Source organism: Danio rerio, chromosome 7 (genome assembly GCF_049306965.1).
Source record: "Danio rerio strain Tuebingen ecotype United States chromosome 7, GRCz12tu, whole genome shotgun sequence".
In the NCBI taxonomy this organism is placed as follows: Eukaryota; Metazoa; Chordata; class Actinopteri; order Cypriniformes; family Danionidae; genus Danio; species Danio rerio.
Window position 1 is genome coordinate 47,919,379 of NC_133182.1, and position 22,405 is coordinate 47,941,783.

Sequence of the window (22,405 nt, forward strand, 5' to 3'; positions counted from 1 at the left end):
TTTCTTTGCTAGTGATGGTGATCTTATGCTATTTTTAAAAATGACAATTACATGACTGTAAAACACCATGTTGCAACTCCAACGAATGATGCTACTGTAAATGCCACAGTAGCTGGAGGTGTACTTTGTATTTATTTGGGTATGTATATGTATGTGTGTAATGCTTTTGTTGACATCTAATGTTATTTCTAATAACAAAATGTGCTATATAATTTCATTTTTTGGTAGCGTTCATGTTAAACACTTGCAGGTATTATAACAAAGAAGCTAACAAATGGCACTTTATAGTGCTCTTGTCAGCTTAGTGCATCTTGCCAGGATATTAATGCAAAAACAGTCGGTTATGTCTTAAGTGAACGTACACAGTCAGGGAATGAAATCGCGTAGATGTCAAAATATATGATCGGTGCATTAGGCCTTAGCATAAATACAGTCGAAGTGAATTGTGACAGCATTTCATCTGGCAGAAAAGCACTTTGATGAACAACAGGTCTCAGAGGAGCTGCATATTCAGAGCTTCGCATGCAGGCCTTACCTGTACTTGGCATTCAGCGGCTGGGCAGAGGCTCTTTTGACTGGTAGGAGGGCACATCCAGTGTCTGTTTACAGTAATGGCTCTTTTATGGTGGCAGGATGCTGGCTGTAGCAGTCAGGGCCAGGGGCACTACTCTCTCTCTCCTTTCTCTCTCTCTCTCTCTCTCTCTCTCTCTCTTTCTCCTTCAATGATAAATGGTCCTATCGCTGGTTTAAATTATTTCCTACAGATCTCATTTAGGGCCTTGAAGAAGAGATCCACCCTGTTTATTCATTTCACATTTGCACCCAGCTTCAATATCTTTGTCTATGCCTGCAAAGAATCACCCCCCCTTCCTCCCCCCATTCCCAAGAAAAGGAGGGGAAAAAAGCAATTTGCCCAATGTACATAAAATGATGCTCTCACAGTTTTGATAACCTGCATAAATTATAAAGCGTAATTAAATATTATACCCTGTGAGTTGCCAAGGAGAAAGACAGAACGAGGGAGAGACAGATAGAAGGAGAAGACGAATGGAGAAAAAGCAGGAGGTTAAGAAAGAAGAGGGAGAGACAGCTGTGTGTAGTGTCTTCTAATAATTGTTCTTATTGATTCCTCCTTAAGGTGAAATGGTTTAAAGATAACAATAGCAGGGAAGGTAAGAGCAGATATCAGAGCGTGGCGCCGTTGCTTTGTTTGGCTCACATAAATCAGAGGGGCTTTTGGCATTGTGAGATTGCCGCAGAGGTGGCCCATATATTTAAATGGAGTATTAAAAATTTAAATTGTTCGGCACATGGAAGGCGTGGATGTGTCTCTTGCGAGCACGCGATTGACCCAAAAATATATTCAAATTACCACAGCTAAACAGCATCTGCTCCACCCAGTGTGTGTGTGTGGTTTGTGTGTGTATTTGTGTGAGGGAAAGAGAGCGTGAATGAACACTTTAAGCATAAAAAAACATATCCTGAGCTCAGCAAAGATGAATCACTGATTCTGAGATCTGTTCTGGTGACTTTTCAGTTCTGAGATTTCTGCAGCTAGGCCACCCGCAAGTTACTGTTGCGGTAGGTTACACTTTTCCAGGAAAATTATGAGCAAGTTGACATGAAAAAAAAAAATCACATTGCGTATTGTATTACGCTGTACGATAACTCAACTGGTAACGCATGGTTCTAGCGTTGCTTATAATGCTCAGCATATATGAGTACACCCCACATAAATCTTTCTTTTAATTAAAAATTTTAATATGATGCTTTACAATATTATATTTCTGTGTATATACATTAGTTTAGTCAATACTGAACGCAAATCTGGAGCTAATCTAACAAAACAACTTACAATAATTATCCAAAAATTAGTAGCCTGAATTTTTACGTTAGGGAAAAATATTAAATAAAATTCACAAAAAGTGGAAAAGTTAAGTGAAACAAAAATATATATAAAATTGCAACATAGGCTCATTCTGAAAACGTAGCCCTATATACATTTCAAGAGATCTCAAATTATGTAGCCAGAAGTACGTATGGCTGCATTTCGTCTGTAAAACAAACGCTATGGAGTGGTATGACGATGTTTCTTTTCGGACTTTCCAGCTGACAGCTTACCTCCGTATGGATGGCTTTCCTGCTTTTACCAGTTTGTCTAGTTAGCTCGCCATGTACGTCGGCGGACTTGAGATGGAGAGAAGAGTTGACCGTGGCGACAGGATTCGAGATCGTTGAAAAACAGTTTCAGAAACCAGGTGAGACAAAAACAGGGTGAGAATGTGGTAATATCTGAAAACATGGTAAAAATCAGGTGAAGGCTTTTATTTTTCTGGATTGCTTTTTAAAACACTATTGGTTGTTCAGTGACAGAATTATTGTTTTAATAATTATATCTGTTTGTTCAAATGCACCAAAATATATTGGCTGGATGAAAATGGATGAAATGGATGAAAAAATTCATAATGGGGGTACTTTACAGTTTGTAAAGTATTTATTTCTGTTTAGTAGATATATGAGAGACTTACTGTAGCATTGCTTAGAAATCAAGTGTTTCTTTAGGATTTGCTTTGTAAACCTTAAAGTTATTTTATTTAATGTGTTAAGTTTACATCTGCTATATTCTCAGAACTTTTCTGCACAGAATTTTCTTTCTTATTATTATTGTTATTTATTTATTTATTTATTTATTTCATTATTTATTTATTTATTTATTTATTGCCAAATTCTTAATATAGAAACAATGTAACATAGTTTCTGGTCGATGAGTTCACACTTTCTGTTCAGTGCAGGTTTAGGAAAATAACAAATCATTTCCTGGTTTAGTTAGTGTTGTTCACAATGTCATTAAGCAAACAAATAAGCTAAATAAAATCATAGATAAATGGATGGATGGATATATTCTGATTTGATTTATGTGTTTTATAATTTTTGCCAATGTTGGATTCATGTTTCAATTGCTGCACCATTTTTATGGAGCAGACCAGGATGCTTCCAAATTATATTTAAATTATAATACTCTTAAACTACTTTTACCATTTATGAATATATGTGCCTGCTGTTCTTGCATAAATCCACCAGAGGCCGCTGTCGACTTACCGACTTAATGATTGACTGACAGACTGACTGACTGACCGATCGACTGACCTACCCTTCTCCTTCCCTAAACCCAATCAATAATGATTTAAAAAGCACAGATTGACCTAAATTCACCCACTTCCCTAAACCAACTGACAGTTTTAAAAAGTGATCCAGAAAAAGAAAAGCCCTCGCCTGATTTTTTACCAAGTTTTCAGATTTTATCACATTCTCACTCTGTTATTTACTTGTTCATTTCTTTTTTTGGCTTCCGCACTTTCTGGAACTGTTTTTCAACAGACTCTAACCCTGTCATCCTGGTCAACTTCTCTCTGCATCTCAAGTCTGCCGGCATACATGGCGAGCTAACTGGACAAACTGTTTACAGCGGGAAAGCCGTCCATATGGAGGTAAGCAGTCAGCTGGTAAGCACGTCAAGGAACGACATCGTACCACCGCGTAGAGTTAGTTTTAAAGATGAAATGCAGCTATACATACATCTGGCTACATAATTTCCGATCTCTAGAAATGTATATAGAGCTATGTTTTCAGAATGAGCCGATGTTGGATACGAAGAAGAAACATTCATAAAATCAGCATAATAAAATGATTTCTCAAGCATCATGTTAGAATAATGACTGGATTAATGGCTGCTGAATTCAGCATTGGCAGTAATAAATTATAGTTAAAAATAAATCCAGAAAAGTGTTACTTTAAATTATATTAATAATTTAGGTTTTTACTTTATTTGATCAAGTATAACTTAACCTTGGTGAGCAGACAAGACTTTCAAAAACAATAAAGAATTCTTACCATCCCTAAACTTTTGAACGCTGTCTGCCAGCTGGTAAATGTAAATCTATCAGCCTGCTTCATGAATATTTATTGGGTGATGTAACATTAGCCTAATAGTCGTAACTGATTTGCTGTAAAGCAGGTATGTGACTATATTAGGATTACAGCTAACATTGACTGCTGATGCAAACACTTGGCAGGGGCTTTGATCTGGATAGGGTTTTTATTTTATTAAATGATTTTTTTACTTTGGCCTGGAACAAAGCCAAACTTAGCTTAAAATATAATAATTATTGGCCAAAAAGTGGTAAAAAAATAAATGATATTAATAATAACTTTGGGTCCCATTTCACCACACCGGTCAGAGGTGGCATTAATAGCTGGTTGGAGTACAGAAAATATGACACGGTTCTCTCTCTGCGGATCCTCCTCGACTCCTGCCAGCGATCTCCTGCCATCATGGTTTCCCACATTTAACACCCGGCTCACAAGCCAGGATGTGTGGGTGTCCATCCACGTCACTGTGTGAGAGTGTGAGTGTGTGTTTTCTGTAAGGGTGATGTGGGGAAAAGCAGTGAGTAACAGTGTGTAATATGGTTTTGTAGATGCATGAATCTGCTCCGTGGGTGTGTGTGACAAAAGATGTCCAGACGTGTTTACAGTGTGCCTCAAAAAATATGTTCGCCATTAGAGGACACTTCATCTTTGGGTGAATTGTGTTAAACAATGAAAGCCAGTAAAGTGAAAAATTATCAGAATGAAATCATTATGTTGCTGTTTTTCTGAATGTACAGTGTATAAGCGAATGTCTTGTGAGGAATTCAAAATGAGATATTTAGCAGAATGTATTTGGTGCTCTTTTTTTCCCATAAGACTGAGGTCAGAGACTGATCAGATATCAGATATAAAAATCAGATATCACTGAAACCAATGCATTTCCATGGAAAATGAAATGAAAATCATGTAGTTTTAGGACATTGTGACATGCTGTTTAATCCTCATGTTAGATCATACTGTATGCGCTAACCACTTTGCCTCCACTCCAACTGTGTGTGTTTGATTTTAACTCATACTGTTGAATTACAGACAGGCTAGTGTGAGACCATTCAGCTAGAAAAGAGGCTTTCTAAAAGGTTTTTATTACTGTGCACATTAAGTCTTACTGTGAGTTATCATTGGGTCAGGCACAGTGTTCAAATGTTTATAGGGTTGGAGTCAGGAGTTTTTTTTTTTTTATTTAGCAATGATTTATTCAATTGATCAAAAGGTTGAGTGAGGACTCTTTCAATGTTAAGGAAATAAATTATTATTTTGAATATGTTATTATATTATTCTAAAAAAAAAGCTCAATTGTTTTCACTTAGCTATTAAAAACATTTTTTTAGGGGCAGCAAGGTGGCTTAATGGTTAGCACTGTTGCCTCACAGCAAGAATGTCGCTGGTTCAAGTCCCGGCTTGGCCAGTTGGCATTTCTGTGTGGGGTTTGCATGTTCTCCCTGTGTTCGCGTGGGTTTCGTCCGGGTGCTCCATTTTCCCCCAAAGTCCAAAACAACACATGATAATTCTGAAAATGTACCGCTATATACATTTCTGGAGAGCGTCAAATACATACCCGGAGGTACATTCTTGCAGTTTTACTTTTGCGAATCCAACAGAGGCTGCTGTGTAGTCTTTTTGTAAACTCAAACCCTTAACCCAACCAGTAGTGTTTTCGAAAACACCGATTGACTTGCTCACCCACTTATCTAAACCCAACCAATAATGTTTTCAAAAGCACCGATTGACCAGCACCCACCCACTTATCAAAACCCAATCAATAATGTTTTCAAAAGCACAGATTGACCCGCCTAATCACTTCCCTAAACTCAACCGACAGTTTTAAAAAGCAATCCAGAAAAAGAGAAACCTTCGCCTGATTTTTACCACATTTTCAGATCTTACCACATTCTCATCCTGTTATCTACTTGTTTGTTTAAAATTTTGGCTTTTGTTTTTGTCTTACCTGTTTTCTGGAATATTTTTTTCACCAGACTTGAACCCCTTCACCGTGGTCATCTCCTCTCTACATCTCAAGACCGCCGACGTACATGGCGAGCTAACTGGACAAACTGGTAACAGCAGAAAGCCATCCATTCAGAGGTAAGCAGTCAGAATAAGTCTATGTTGGTCCAAAGACATGCGCCATAAAAATGACCTAAATTGGTCGTACGTATGAGTGTGTGTGGATGAGCGTGTATGGGTGTTTCCCAATACTTGGTTGCAGCTGGAAGGACATCCGCTGCGCAAAACATATGCTGAAATAGTTGGTGATTCATTATGTTGTGGCGACCTCTGAAATAGAGACTAAGCCAAAGGAAAATGAATGAATGAATGAAATCTTTTGTTGAAGTGTTTTTAGCTAAGTACACATGATGCCAACTCTTAATGATATACACTTTGATTTGAAGCAGAATGTTATATAAAAATCCAGCCTGATCTCATGAGGAAACGTGAGTATTTTACGTTTTGTTAGTTTAGTGGTTACTTCGTACGAATTCATACGAGTTCAGTTGTACGATTTTAAAAAGGAGGTGTGGCACCCAACCCCACCCCTAACCCCAACCGTCATTGGGTGATGAGCAAATCATACTAAATGGTACAAATTATATCTTAAATATAAAAAATATATATAAAAATATATAAAAATATAAATACTAAATATAAAAAAAAAAAAAAATTGTGTGTCTTCACTTTTTTTCACTGTTGAAAACAATAGTGCAATAATGATCATTAGCAGGGTGGACATTGTATTCAAAATCCCACCAAAAGTTCCACAGACCCAATGACAAGCACACAATCATGATGCCACGCCACTACAGACAGGATGGATTAATAAACAGTACTGCATATATGGTTTTAGCTATACTTTTATAGGATAAGTGTGGCACACTTAAAATGATGGGGAAAAAATGATACAAGACTAAACTTAATAGCTTTTATTCAATTAAGGGAATATAAATAGGGAATATATAAAGGATTCTTATATGAAAGACAGTTATCTTAAAAATAAGTTGAATTAATGTGAACAGATTATTGTGAACAGGGTACAGCAAAAGCACACACAATTGATAAACATTTGAAGCTTGCAACATATATTTCTTGAAAGGTTGACCAGATATTGCTGAATAATGTTGTTTCTGAAGGAGATTTATGGAGATATTACCTCTGCAAACTGACTGTTGTGTGTTTTAGCTTATAAAATATGTAGTCTGTGCACTGAATCTGTGTGCATTTGCAATAAACAGTTTTTACATTTATTTATATTTTGTTATCTTATATATTTAATATGTAAGTAACCTCTTATGAGCAAATCAAATTGAAATAAGGCAATAGAACAAGCTTTTATTTGTAAGCATTTCATTAGCTGAATAAAAATACATACCTACACCAAAATAAAAGGAATGAATGTACGTCTCCACCGGAGACCTACTTGAGCTGATGATATTCTCCTGTCTTCTGTGCGTTTATTCAAATTTTACAGACGGGGGACTTTTTCCAGTTCAGCACCTCAAAACACTTCAGTGTGAGAAAAACACATTATGCCCGTGTTATTATACAATTCATCACCAATAATAGATTTGTTTACGGGGCCCTGACGCAATACGCTCACAGCGCTGCTTTTCCAAAATAATAATGATAATAGTAATAATAACCCAAATGCTGGGGAAAGGCTTGGGAGAGGATGCGCATTCACTGAGGGGGGGAGGGTGGAAAGAGGGTACTGGGACATTTTCAAAGAGTGTTTAATGCAAGAGCAGCTCTAGTGGGGCCAGACAAGGCCCAAAAACACTGCTTGGTTTGTGTAGCGTAGTGATTAAATGATGTAGGTCGGTAAAGGCTGTTGATCCAAACCCCGCTGGACTATCACTATCATGCCCTCGAGAAGGCACTTAACATCAGTGTGCTACTTGTAGACTGTTTCTGTCATACATGTTCATTTTTGTGTAGTTTTAAAGTTATAGGGTTTGTCCTTGGGAAAAAATGACCTAAATATGTAGCTTATTTCTAGTTTTTGATGGAATTTTCTATCATTAATGACACTGCACTTCCTTGCTTTGACAGAGGTTTCTGGGAAGCCATGTTTTCACTGCTATATGGTCTGTGGCGTTTTTTTTTTATGAAACACTCCAGACCAAAAAACAAGAAGAATTGCTTAAACCATAGGTCTCATCTCATAGTTTCAAAACGGTGTTTCAGAATGAAAACGATCTGCATCCACACTGGCGTCTCACCGAGCATTTCTGAATCACTGAAAATGCACATCACATCACGTGAAATATTAATCTAATATTTTAAGCGTTTGGGAGGGTTTCGGACTTGAAAAAGTCAGCTATATCTGGTAACACTGCCCTGCCTTCGACAGAAGTTTCTGACAAGCCATGTTTACACTGTTATATGGTCAGTGGCATTTTCTGAAACACTTCAGATTCTCCAGACCCCATAATCCCATTGATCATGATTCATTTTTAGCTAATGGGTTAATCAAACATTCAACCGGGTTTATTTACTGTCCTGCATAGCAATACTCAGATTCAATTATTGCACAAATGCATTAATATATAAATACAAAATACACAAAGTTTTACAGCAATTACCCCTCATTTATTTAACAAACAAGGGATTAAATATAAACCGTAATGTCCTGTTGGTTTGCTTCCCAAAAAGACACCCAGGCCCAGCTTTTCCCCTTTTGTTAGAGGATGATCATTCTGTGTTATTTCTTGTATTGAATTACCAGTAGCTTGCTCTCTCCATCATTGTAGAGTTGGTAGATGTATTGATGCATTAGTAAATCTGTGAATGATTCATTCTGCATGTTCTCCAATGTAGCCACTTAAATTAAAACTTCAAAGTAAAATGCTGAACGTATATATACAAATCAGTGCTGCTTCTACTCTTAGATGACTAATCTTGGTGAAATAAACAGAGGAAAGAAGCAAATTAAGATTTCAGTTTCAAAGAAAGTGGAGCCCCAGAGCCACACCTACCTATTATGCCATTACCATGGATCAATGGCAGTTGAAAAGTGTTTACCAGTCAGAGCAAACGTGTCAGAAAGCTAGCTTTGGCAAGTTGTTTTGAAGGCCTGAAACCAATTCCAAAATGAACAAAATTGCATCAAAAAGGTTGTTCTTCTGTTTTGCTTAAAGTATACTGAGGCCTTTAGGCTATGTTGCACTAGTGCACTTTTATTTTAAAGGGGTGTTTTAGAATAAAAATGCTCCTCGTCCAGACTGCTGATTTTACTGTGTTTTAGAAAAAACAATCTCTGTCCACACTGAGCATGTGCATATCTCAACCGAATTCATATTGGTTTTCTACTGGTTGTGTAATGGCCATATGTGACAGGCTTGATGAATCATGGAAAGATACACAATAGTCCAGAAGACCAGTCAGAGAGTGATTGTGGATAGCCAAGCTTCTGTTTAAAAAAAATAAAAAATAAAATAATTCAGCCTAGGTCAGTTTTGGTCCAAACACACTAAAATGGAACACTGCATTTCCAGATTTCAGTGAAGTCCTCAGTGTTTTCGAAACACAGCATTTTCATGAGCATAACCAGAATAAAATCTATGCATTTTAAAAGTGAAAACACACTGGTGTAAATGGTACCTTTTTCTTTCTAGATTAAAAAAAAAATTGTTAGTGGATTCTGCTGTTTTAAAGATTTTTCATTTTCCTTTAAATGAATCATTATATGTGCGTCTATTCAAGGTCAAAATCCCTTTAGTTTATATGCAATATATATTACACTTAAATGTATTTGAAAGATAGTTTCAATTGATATTTTTAGCTGATATATGACATTGATCTGGGGCAAAGCAGTGGCGCTGTAGATAGTGCTGTCGCCTCACAGCAAGAAGGTTGCTGGGTCGAGCCTCGGGTCAGTTGGCGTTTCTGTGTGGAGTTTGCATGTTCTCACTGCGTTCGTGTGGGTTTCCTCCGGGTGCTCCGGTTTCCTGCACAGTCCAAAGACATGTGGTACAGGTGAATTGGGTAGGCTAAATTGTCCGTAGTGTATGAGTGTGTGTGTGAATGTGTGTGTGGATGTTTCCCAGTTGCTGGATAGGTTGGTGGTTCATTCCGCTGTGGCGACCCCGGATTAATAAAGGGACTAAGCCGACAAGAAAATTATTTAATGAATGAATGACATTGCTCTGATTGGTCAGATGGCCCAGTCTGTTGTGATTGGTCTAACACTTAGGGCTCTATTTTAATGATTTAGGCGCAAAGTCTAAAGCGCATGGCGCAAAATCATTAAGGGCTTGTCTGAATTCACTTTTGCTATTTTAGGGATGGAAAAATATGGTTTATAGTCTAACAGGGTTGTGCCTATTCTCTTAATAAGTTATGGGTGTGTTTTGAGCATAACGTGCATTAAACCAATCAGAGTCTCATCTCTCATTCCCTATAAGAGTCAGTTGCGCTGCACCATAGCGCATTCGCTATTTACATGATGGACTGTGTAAGTGGAAAAGCTGAATGGAAAAACTAAAGTCTTTACTAGTGAGAAAACAGTTAAACAGACCATCTGTGCGAGGATAAAAAAATAGCCTCTTTACTTTTATGGATAAGGAAACGGTGTTGTACGCACTCCACTTAGGACATCCATTAGCCTATATATTTAATTTTGTTTGTTTAAGCAAAAAGATTTGTTTTAAAACTATTTCTAAATTCAGTTCTTATTTCCAGAAATTGAATAAATGAACAATAAAAGCGTAGTGTGGTCAAAAAATTTAGTTATATTCAAACACACATCCTATTCAAGGCACAAACAGACTTGCTATTTAAACAACGTGGCACAAAACGTGGCAATTAGGGTTGTGCTAGTCTGAAAATAGAAATAAATCACGCAAAACACGACCTGTGCCTTATTGCTCCTGGTGTATGATAGAACCCTTACAGTAAAAAAAAAAAAAAAAAAAAAAAAAAAACGCCCATACATTATCGTATCAAATTTTCAGCTCCAGAGACTTGTTTTCACAATGATATATAAAAAATAATTGGTGTCAATTGTACCATGTACATTTTTTTGGAAATGCATTCAAAGCTCAGAAGATTGATTAACAGCAAAAAAGGTCTCAGCTACAACAACAGGTTGAACTGGCAGTTTGTAACTTTTAATACAAACCTAGTTTTCCCACAGGAAGCCGAACAACTTGTTTCAGACAGTTTTGAATCTGTTCTTTCTTTCGGGAGACAATCGATCCATTAATCTGCACTTTGATATCTGAAATTCTACAGACCATTTACAAATTGCTACATAAAAAGCAGGACAACACAGAATCTGATGTCTGCAAAATTTTAGCCCATCTTTGAGTCTATTTATTTACTTGTGCAAATGTGTGTAAATTTACATTCATTCAGTTTTTTTAATTCATTTCAGTAACATTATTGACTAATAAATGTTCATTTGTTTTATTTAGAACACAGTTTTTAAAGTAATATTCTCTGTCTTTTAGTAGATATATCGTCACCTTAGAATTATAAAGTTCTTTCTGACATTTTTGCTAAAATTGAGTTATTGACATATTCTTATTAAATGACAACTTAATTACATGATGGGATGTTTTTTTATAAGTTGTTTACATTTTAAGACCTTTTATTTAAAAAAAAACAAATGTTACACACACACTGTTTGCTATGGAATGCAAAAACTTTGAAGCTCAATATCTCAAAATCATTCAGAGCGCAGATAGAACCTTACAATTCGGTGACGCTATTATATGAGAGACTTGCTTTGTTTACCAAATAAGTGGATCTAATTAGATTTGCATTGTAAACTTTATTATTTTTTATTTTCTATATTAAGTTTTTAGGAATGAGACTCCCAAAATGTTTCTGCATAAATATGCAGATTTTATATAAAATTCAGCGCAGAAATAGCAAGAGATGTTTGCAGATTCCATCTGGCCCTAATAATAATCCATTAGAAATGTTAACTTCCAAAAAACAAAAAGCATTGTCAGTCACACTATTTCATCTCATCTCATCTCATCTTTTTTGTTTGTTTTTTAAAATAATTATGAGTATGACATATTTTTTTAGTCTGCTAATGAACATTTTTGTCAGTAATTTAGTCGACACGTTTAAAAATGAATCATCTGCCAAACCCCTGCTTCTCGTTGGTCATTTGATTTGCTTTGAAAGCTGCCAGTCTTTTCACAGACGCGCATGCAGTACACACTCTTCTACTCTTACCCGTTAAATACAGTTTCACTTGCATGCTTTCAGTTGTGTAAAAAAAGACCAGTCTAACCACACACACACACACACACACACACACACACACACACACACACACACACACACACATACTTCCACACAAAGCTCCTCGGAGGAGACTCTGGCAGTGATATGAATCTCTTAAAACCCTCCCTTGGTCTTTTGTCTCTGTTGAATAAATCAGCGCTTTAGCCTGACTTTAGCAGTTTAGCGGCGGGTAATTTCAGCACATTCGCCCCCCTCGCTCTCCTCCGAGGCCTTAAATGAGTTCTCAAGCTGCCGTTGAACATAGCATAGCGTGTTTAAAAGATCACAGGGCGATTAGCTACTCCTCTGTGCTCATGTCTAAGAGCGCTCGCCCGTGCCTTTAAACAGACTCCACTCATTGCTGAAATTCTCCCAACACTGTACCACTCTAACTGCCCTGCACTGCCTCGCTGGGAAGATATAGATTTCCCCATGAGCCTGTGTGAGTGTGAGATTGTTAAAGCAGCCTGTCTCCGCTGTGTGTTGACAGACGTGTAAGAGCTCTTGTAGCTCTGCCGTCAGTTTTGAAGGCTAGCCCCACAGTGACATAATCAGCTATGACAAGCTCATCAACTCAGAACTCCACCTGCTGCTGCTGCTGCTCACACACACACACACACACACACACACACACACACGCACACGCACACAGACCACATGTGCATGCGGATGGATTGGCCAGCAGTATCTTCATGTGCACAGTGAAAATATGGAATTCTAGATATGAAAGTGAGGTTTAGATAGAAGGCCAGACAGTTCGCAAATCCAATGCTATTCAAAAGCAAGCTTTTTTCTGGGCATTTATGTGTTTGTCTAGCAAAACAATCATACTTAAAACAATCATACTTTGCCTTCAGAATTGCCTTAATTTGCCTTCGTGGCATAGATTCAACAATGTACTGGAAATATTCCTCAGAGATTTTGGTTCATATTGACATGATAGCATCATTTTAGTTGCTGCAGATATGTCGGCTGCACATCCATGAGGTGAATCTCCTGTTCCACCACATCTCAAAGGTGCTCTATTAGATTATTAGATACAGTGAACTCATTGTCATGTTCAAGAAACCAGTCTGAGATGATTCACACTTTATGACTTGGTGCGTTATCCTGCTGGAAGTAACCATCAGAAAATGGGTACACTGTAGTCATAAAGGGATGGACATGGCCAGCAATACTCAGCTAGGCTGTGGCGTTGACACAATGCTCAATTGGTACTAATAGGCCCAAAATGTGCCAAGAAAATAACCCTCCACACCATTACACCACCACCAGCAGCCTGAACCGTTGATACAAGGCAGGATGGATCCATGCTTTTATGTTGTTGACATCAAATTCTGAACCTCCCATCTGAATGTTGCAGCAGAAATCGAGACTCATAAGACCAGGCAGCGTTTTTCCAATCTTCTATTGTCCAATTTTGGTGAGCCTGTGCGAATTGTAACCTCAGTTTCTTGTTCTTATCTGAAAGGAGTGGCACCCGGTGTGGTCTTCTGCTGTTGTACCCCATCCACCTCAAGGTTCAACATGATGTGTGTTCAGAGATGTTCTTTGCATATCTCGGTTATAACGGGTAGTTTTTCTGAGTTATGGTTGCCTTTCTATCAGCTGGAACCATGTCTGGCCATTTTCCTCTGACCTCTGGCATCAACAAGGCATTTGCGCTCACAGATCTGCCGCTCACTGGATATTTTCTCTTTTTCAGACCATTCTCTGTAAGCCCAAGAAATGGTTGTGCATGAAAATCCCAGTAGATCAGCAGTTTCTGAAATACTTAGACCAGCCCATCTGGCACCAACAACCATACCAAAGTGACTTAAATCACCTTTGTTCCCCATTCTGATACTTGGTTTGAACTGCAGGAGATCGTCTTGACCATGTCTAGATGCCTAAATGCATTGAGTTGCTGTCATGTGATTTGCTGATTAGAAATTTCCTGTAATTTACGTATTTGTACCTTATAAAGTGGCCGATAAGTATGTATGTATGTGTGTATATGTCATGAAATATTAATATATTAAAGTAAACCGTATATATAACTAAGAAATATATAAATAATTATATGTAACTAATTTGTTTAGCATAGCGTAATGTACTTTGTTAGTTATATTCATGTCATATTTAAACTTTGATGTATTACATAATAATAATAATAATTATAATAATAATAATAATAATAATAATTATTATTATTATTATTATTATTATTATTATTATTAGTAGTAGTAGTAGTAGTAGTAGTAGTAGTAGTAGTAGTAGTAATACTGCTATCACTAATATGACTACTATACTTTTAAAACTAAAATAAAATTGGATCACCACGGATGATTTCTGTATAGAAAATAGCACCTTGGTTCATTTTGATAATATCAGATTTGTGTGATCCGCAGGGGGAAGAAAAGTTCTGAGTGACATGAGGGTGGGTAGAAGATTTTCTATATAAAGCTAATGTTCTACAGAAGGTGTGACTCAATTGGATGGACCAAATTTAGACATTTGATCTTCTGCCACAACAAGAAAAAAATTATATATAATTTTGAAATTATAAAATGTGTAATTGGATTTTGAATGCCACCTCTAAAAAAACCTGAGGTGCCAGTTTACATTTACTTGTTTACCGTTTTCCATCATCTAGTGGCAGTTTAAAAAAAAGATAGTTCAGCCAAAGATGAATATTCTGTCATAAATTACTCACCCTTTACTTGTTTCAAACCGGTTTGAATTTCTTTCTTATGTTGAACAAAAAAGAAGATATTTGGAAGAATGCTGGACAGATGTAACCACTGACTTCCACAGTTTTTGTTTTTCCTACTGTAGTCAATAATTACAGATTTTTGTCTTTCTTCAAAATATCATCTTTAGTGTTCAACAGAAGAAAGAATCTCTTAAAGGTAAATAGAGAGTATGTTTTCAGTTTTGGGTCAACTATCCCTTTATCACTGACTGATTAATGTAATAATAATAATAATAATAATAATAATAATAACTTAATTTTATCCAAGTAAATTAATAGCATTTCAATTAGCAAAAAATAAACACTTCCAGAGCTGTTGAGATCACTTAACCAGGTAAATAAATTTCTGTGTATTTCAGTAGCCTTACTTGTTTATAGGTTCCTTCACATACTGAATTAATTAATCATGCCTCAAGACATTTCTACAATGACTTCTCAAGTCACTTTCACTCCTCTGGGTGTCAGTATAAGACCAAATCAATTGTCAGATCAGCCAGCACAACGTAAACAAAAAATTACCTGAATGCATCTTTCCGAAATATCTGTAGACTATTTTAACAGAGGAAGGTGCTCGATTATTTTCTGTTCATTTTTTCCACTCCAATCTCTGTAATTATTGAAGCCACATTCAGAATTCACAACAATTGTCTATTTATACTATGATTTATTTTCCCCCTTAAATAATAATTTACTGTACTTTGATATTGGACATAGTTTGTGTTGTGTCAATACTGTCCCATTCATAAATGTTTGCTCAGTAAGTCAGAGGGAAGCACACTTGTCTTGCTGTGTTTTACTGTGTTTGACAGTCACACTCAGCTCATTCACTCTCTGTAACCTGATTTCACGGCTGCAAGTACACCATACCCTGCGGCCAGAAGGGAGCCCTTACCTGAGAGAGAGAGAGAGAGAGAGAGAGAGGGAGAGAGAGAGGGAGGAAGGGATGAGTCCACACATTTGATGTGGTGTAATGACGGTGGTGGCTGAACATTGCAGAAGTGTGTGTGTGTGTGTGTGTGTTTGTGTGAGGCCACCATATGTGGCCAGGTGCTGTTCCCGATCCCACCTGTCCTCAGCATTACCATAATCAATTTAACAGGACAGATTAATAATCAAATATTCAGATGATGATTGCTTTTGGACTTAAGCTAATCTCTTAATGCCAGTGACCGTCCTACTCTGTGTTTTATCACCCTGTTGCTTTGGCTGCCGATGGCCGCGTACGTACAAAACGCTTAGCTGTTGCATCGCATGTGCGAATGTGTCTGCATTTTTTGGCAGTATACCACAAGTCGAATTGCTTTCCTTTTTCTTTTTCACAGCCCTTAGGTGCGTGCGTGCGTGTTTTGTGCGATTTTGTATAAATCTCTCAGAGCACATCAGTTATGCTTATGAATGCAAAAACAGCTCATTGCCTCTGAATTGTTTTCTTAGCAGTTTGGTTAGGAATATAAATAGCGTCGCATCTATAGCAGACCCCAAACCGCTATTCATTTGGACTTGTGTGTGTGTGTGTGTGTGTTTTGTTTGTGAGTAATGCACGTGGAAAGGTTTGAACAGAGGAACTAAGAGAGAGACATCTCTTACTGAGGCATTATCAAATGTTTTCACTTGAAAAATCCAATGCGCCTTTCAGCAGCGAGAGGAAAAGAACATGCTCCGACTCTCACCCTGCCCGCTGGAATTAGTCAAAAGACCATTTTTAGTAATAAATTATGCATTGAAACAAAGAGATAGCCTCTTTTTTTGTTCCCCGCGCGCACACACACGGGCCGCCTTGGCAAATGCCTTTAAAAAAATCTTTAAAATTGTCCATTCAACTCAAACTTACTGAGTGTAGCAAAAATGTCAAAGGCATAAAGTCAGCGAAGATTGAATAAAATAATGGGAGGAGACAGATTAGTCATGCAGAGAGCCCACACAGTCTTTCAGGCCGGCACAATACCACTTTTTATAAGCGCTCTATCTACACAATGGCGGCGTTCAATATATCGAGGATGATACATGGTCAGACGTGTAATCTCCCTTTGATTCCTCGCGCTCATTCATTCCGGAACCTTTTCAGGACTGACACTGATGAGCTCCAGGCTCCCGTGGCTCTCTCCGCACAACCGGCAACCTTCTTTAAGAGTTCATTATGTAGGAACATGGAGGATAGGTGTCTTCCTCGCTGACCCTCCCTACTATCTGATGTCGTGGGCTCTGACGGAACATTAAGCGCCTCGGCGTGCTGGCTTTTGGGTGAAGATGGAGTAAGCGAACACGCCACTCAGAATAACACAAATCAATCAATCCAGCCGGGGCTCTGAAATATTCCAAGATGGAGTCATTTCATACATGAAGGAGCTCAGACGGAGGACCGACGGGCGCATTGATCACATATGGGGGATCGTTTGCGTCCTATATGTTACCCCGTTCCGGCTAAGCGTTTGGCATGTGTGTGTGTGTGTGTGTCTCATGGCTTTGGGATGATGGAGGAGGGGGAGGAGTGAATCAGTTTCCCTGGGAGACAGTGGGCTGAATTACTGACGGGTTTGTGCACCACTTAACCTAATCTAGCATATGATTATGAGACTCAGTCAGGGGCGCCTCCCTCATACGCTTCAGTGCCAGCCTCCTTCTGCCTGCCGGGCGTGGCATACACACACACACACACACACACACACACACATATACACACTCTTCCTAAAAATAAACCTCACCTCCTGTACAAGCAGCACTGTTTGAGCTTACCTGAGTAGAGTGAATGAGGGCCGCTAAATATTATGACTGCCTTGTGTCCTGCAATAATTGATTCCCTAACTCTGCACATACATATATTATATATATATATATATATATATATATATATATATATATATATATATATATATATATATATATATACACACAGGCGCGCACGCACACACACGCTGCCATTTACTTCCTCCGCGCTGTTCATTTTACAAATTCTATAACCTTTTAGAATTTCTTTCTGTGGAGAAGATTGCTGCCTGGCCTCAGATTCATTATGGTGATTGAATCCTCTTCAATAGAAAACTGTTTAAAGAAGAGAGAGGGAGAGAGAGCGCCAGCGTGAGAGAGAGAGAATGAAGGTAACATGGGTTAAAAGCTTGTCTGGGTGACATAATTCACCTCCAGTGAGGCAAACAATCACATCGCATTGTGACCTTCAAATGATAGAAAAAAGCCACTTTTTTTTTCTCTCTCTCTCTCTCTGCCTGGATTCATCATCTCTCTCCCATCCCTTCATCCTCCACCGCTTCTTTTTTTTGTCTTTGGCATCATGGGCTATTTTGGATTACAGATTAAATATCTAATTACGATCACTTTGCGGTAAGGAATATACTGGAGCGTAAGCCCTCACTTTAATCATGAACACAGTTTAAAATCACCCTTGTGTACAATGGGAGATGATATACATATATAATTCTCTCTCATCCTCTTCCCTCCCTCTCTTTCCCTCCACTTTCCTTTTTTACACTCATAGCACCTGGACCTACACTATTCATCATGTGGATGACTCCGAACATGAATTAGTTTTCTTTTTTTATGTCAGAGATGAGAGGGCCAGATGGTATAAAATAAAAAAGGCGAAAAAAGGAGGAAAAAAATGGGGAGAGTGAGAAAGAGAAAGAATCGAGGACATAGTCTGCGCTCTATGTTATCGTTGAGGCACATGCTAGCGCGGGATTAGGCTGGATTTTTAATGCTGTTTCGCTCTGAATTATAGCTTTTCACATGCTCTCCTTTGTCATTTCTTTATACTTCAAACAAGAAATTGTCCAATTCTAATTAGTCGATATAATTGCTGCTGGATGAAGTGCCGCCAATCGGACCCTGAACTCCTGCAAGGTGGAGTGGTTTTGTTCTTCTCTCGTCTTTTCATTGACTGTCTGTCTTTTCTCCATGGATTTCTCCCTCTTTTGGTGTTATTTTTTCCTTCTTTTTTGGAAAACAAGAGAAAAGACCCTCTAGAGAGGTCCTAAGGTTACTGTCACGTTATTAGTGCATCACTTGTAGGCAATTACAAGCCCCTCCACATCCATGTACCTGCTGCACGGCTCACTTTATGAGGGACAAGTGCTGACACGACCGATCCGTTTTTCTCTGTGATTGTGCTGTTCGTAGTCACTTCATTTTAGATTTGTTTATTTGCGTCTCTACTTTAAAAACACACTCTTGTGATCATGAAAGTCTGCATTTATTATTTTTCTCATTTTATATGGTACCTCGGAGGAGACGGAGGGATGAGGCTCAAATATCTGTGCAAACTTATAGGCCACAGCTCTCATGTAAATGTCTACATTCATTTGCATGAAATATCTGTAGCTATACAATTCTGGCTATATGCCATCATAAGGGACTGTTAGAGGTGGACTTCAAGCCCTGAAGCCCCATATATTTTTGGTAAAACCTGAATGCTTTCACCTTGGCTTTTTCAGTGTTCCGGAGTGGTAGTTTTGGTACTAGTAAAATGATGTTTTTATAGCGCATTCAGTGTGTTGCACTAAAGCTATAGTTGACCACCTAAAAAAAAACTTGCATATTCACTCATCATTAGGGATGTAATGATTCACCTGACTCATGATTCGATATGGCTCACGATATTAATATCACGATTCACTATTTAGTTACAATTTTTTAAACAAAATTATTTGACATAAATGAAGGTGAACAAGCACCCTTTCATTTTTTTTCTCAAATGCTGCGCTTTTTTTCTTACTAAATAAAATCTTTTCTGCAATAACTAAATTGTGATTTTAAAACAAAATCTAAATAAAAAAAGTAAATAATAAAAACTAAACAAGACTGTGCAGCTAAATTACAAATTTAAAACTAATTCCGAATACAAAATGAAGAAGAATATTTAATACAAACAAACTAAAGCCGTGCTAGGATTTTAATAAAAAAAAAAAAAAAAGAAATATTAGAATATTTATGTTTTCTGGCATAAGATGAGACCTTTGCATATATACTATGTCCCCTGCTGAAAACAGCTCTTTCCCTGGAGACTGAGATGGCTGTTGTGGAAAGGAAAGCCTTTCCTAAATCAGAGAGCAATGTGTTCAGAGGTGGTGAGTTGGCCCTCTGCTCCAGGGGACTGGCCATTGGCATAAAATACTGATTATAATATATGATATAATAAGCAAATTATTAAAATATGCGTAATAAACTAAATAAAAAAGAGAGGATAAAAAAGAAATAATCTAAAACCTGTATCTGTAACAGCACAACTTTATCTTTCAGTCTAAAAAACATCTTCTCACTTTCGCTATAAAAACACTGATGCCCCGTGTGATCTCCGTAACGTTAGCACTCGTCAGAGCAAAAAGAGCTGCCTATCTTCCAGTCAGCAGGGTTTGCCTTCCTAAGAGTTTTTTTTCATATAGATGCTGTGACAGTAGTTCACTTTGCTGCATCATGTTCGTTGTTCTGTTAGTGTACGTAAATGCCTTTTCGCAGTATTTGCACACAGATTGTGTTTGTATGCCGCACCTCACAACTGTCATTTCTAGTCTGCCGCCCCACCTTTTGCTTGCCGCTGATGCGCAGGCAAGTTGAGTTTGCGCTTGTTAACAACGCCTCCTCTGTTGAAAGCATGTATCGTGATTCATTCAACATTTGTACTGGTTTGAATCGTCAGATATTTGAACTGATTTTCAACTGACTCACGGTGAATCGTTACATTACGACTTACTGCCATTTTTGTAATTAAAAAATAAATTCATTTCACACTGTTACCTTAGATGAAAAATCTACTCCACTGTTCAAAGGTAAAATTAAATGAATGAATAAATGAATGTTTTTATTTTTTTATGGATCGACGGAGAGGTGTTGTTGCTGCAAGTATCAGGAGTATGAAGATGCAAAAGTGAGTGAGAATATATATCAGTAGACTTGCCAATACAATTGCTTCAAGTAAGCAGTCTCTTATTTAAAGAAAAGCAATCTGGAGCATGTACAGTGTCACATGCTGTCCAAATGGACAATGTACAATGTCATCCACCATTTCAGCTGAATGGTCGCATTTCTAAAAATGCATCATTGTTTCCAAAAACCCGTGTTTTCACAGTCCAAACTGCAACTGAAAACATGTTCTCATATCTTTTGTATGACTCGAGAATGATGAGTCCTCTCAGCGAGTGATTCATTTATTTGTGCACACGCTCATTTGTGCAGGTGGAGTAGAAGATTAGTTCCTTTTTCAAGTCTTCTATCGGGTTTGAGTCATTCGTTCATCAAGTGAAAGACAAAAGCTAATCATGTGCGACCCAAGACCAGTTACTTTTTGAAGCTAAACAGAGCTGAGTCTGGTTACTACGTGGATGGGAGACCACATAATAAAACTAGGTTGCTTTTGGAAGTGGTGTTAGTAAGGCCAGCAGGGAGTGCTTAACCTGCTGTCTGTGTGAGTCTTTATGCCCCAGTACAGTTAAGGGGACACTGTACTGTCAGTAAGTGCCGTCTTTCGGATAAGACATTAAACTATGGTTCTGACTCTCTGTGGTCATTAAAAATCCCATTGCACTTCTCGTAAAGAGTAAGGGTGTAACCTTGGCGTATGAGTCTCCGCATTGATCCTGTAGGCCAGCGTGACCAGAAGAATAATCCCCAACTGAGCCTGGATTCTCTTTAGTTTTTTTTTTCCTTTCAATTAGTGAAGTTTTTTTTTTCCTTGCCACTGTTGCCACTGGCTTGCTTGGATCAGGACTTGTTGAGCTGTGCTTCAATGGATTTGCTTTTTAGTGTTTGGACTTTCAACCGTGAAATTTGAACCACACTGAACAAAACTAAACTGAACTTCAATTCTGAAATCTGGACTTTACTTGAACTATGTTAAGCTGTTTGACAAAATCTACATTGTAAATAGCGTTATATAAACAAACAAACAAATAACAAACATACTGGCCAAATTCCCTACATCGGCCCTTACTCTTCATGGCCTCCCAATCATCCCCATCCACCGAATTGGCTCTATCACTTTCTCTCCACTACCCCTATAGCTGGTGTGTGGTGAGCGCTCTGGCACAGTTGTCCTGTGCCTGCTATTGCATCATCCAAGTGGATGCTGCTCAATGGTGGTGGTGTGGAGAGACCCCCCTCACGATTGTGAAGCTCTTTGGGTGTATGGCCATACACAATAAATGTGCTATATAAATACACATAACATTACATTATATATGCAGTCAGAACTGGAAAAAGATTTGATCCATTCATTTCTCAAGTTTGAGTAGTTCGTTCATCACGTGAAAGACAGAAGCCAATCTTATGCATTCAGAGCCAGAAAAAAAGCCAGAATTAATCTGCTCATTTTTTTGAGTCCTCGGGTTTGATCACCTCTCTTTTGTCATCTCTCTTAACATGCTGTCAACCACTCAAAGACTAGAAGACTCAAAAGGTGTACTAATCATTGCTCCTTTCGGCTCAAACTGTGTGATTTAGTTAAGCTTAAATGGTACTGTTTGTGACGTGAACAAACCACTCAAATTTAAAGACCTGTCA

At 37.9% G+C, this 22,405-nt stretch overlaps 1 protein-coding gene across 14 annotated transcripts in view; it reads left to right on the plus strand.

Annotated features, from left to right (window-relative positions):
- The window catches only part of znf536 (zinc finger protein 536), a 496,275-nt gene that overhangs the window by 96,828 nt on the left and 377,042 nt on the right, over positions 1-22,405 (plus strand). For 13 of the 14 annotated variants that reach the window (XM_073907215.1, XM_073907216.1, XM_073907219.1 and 10 more), the window contains one exon: positions 5,904-6,012. The exons of the other annotated variant lie outside the window; for it this stretch is intronic. The gene's annotated coding sequence lies outside the window, so the exon portion shown is untranslated. The remainder of the gene's footprint in view (positions 1-5,903; positions 6,013-22,405) is intronic. 14 annotated transcript variants of the gene reach the window in all.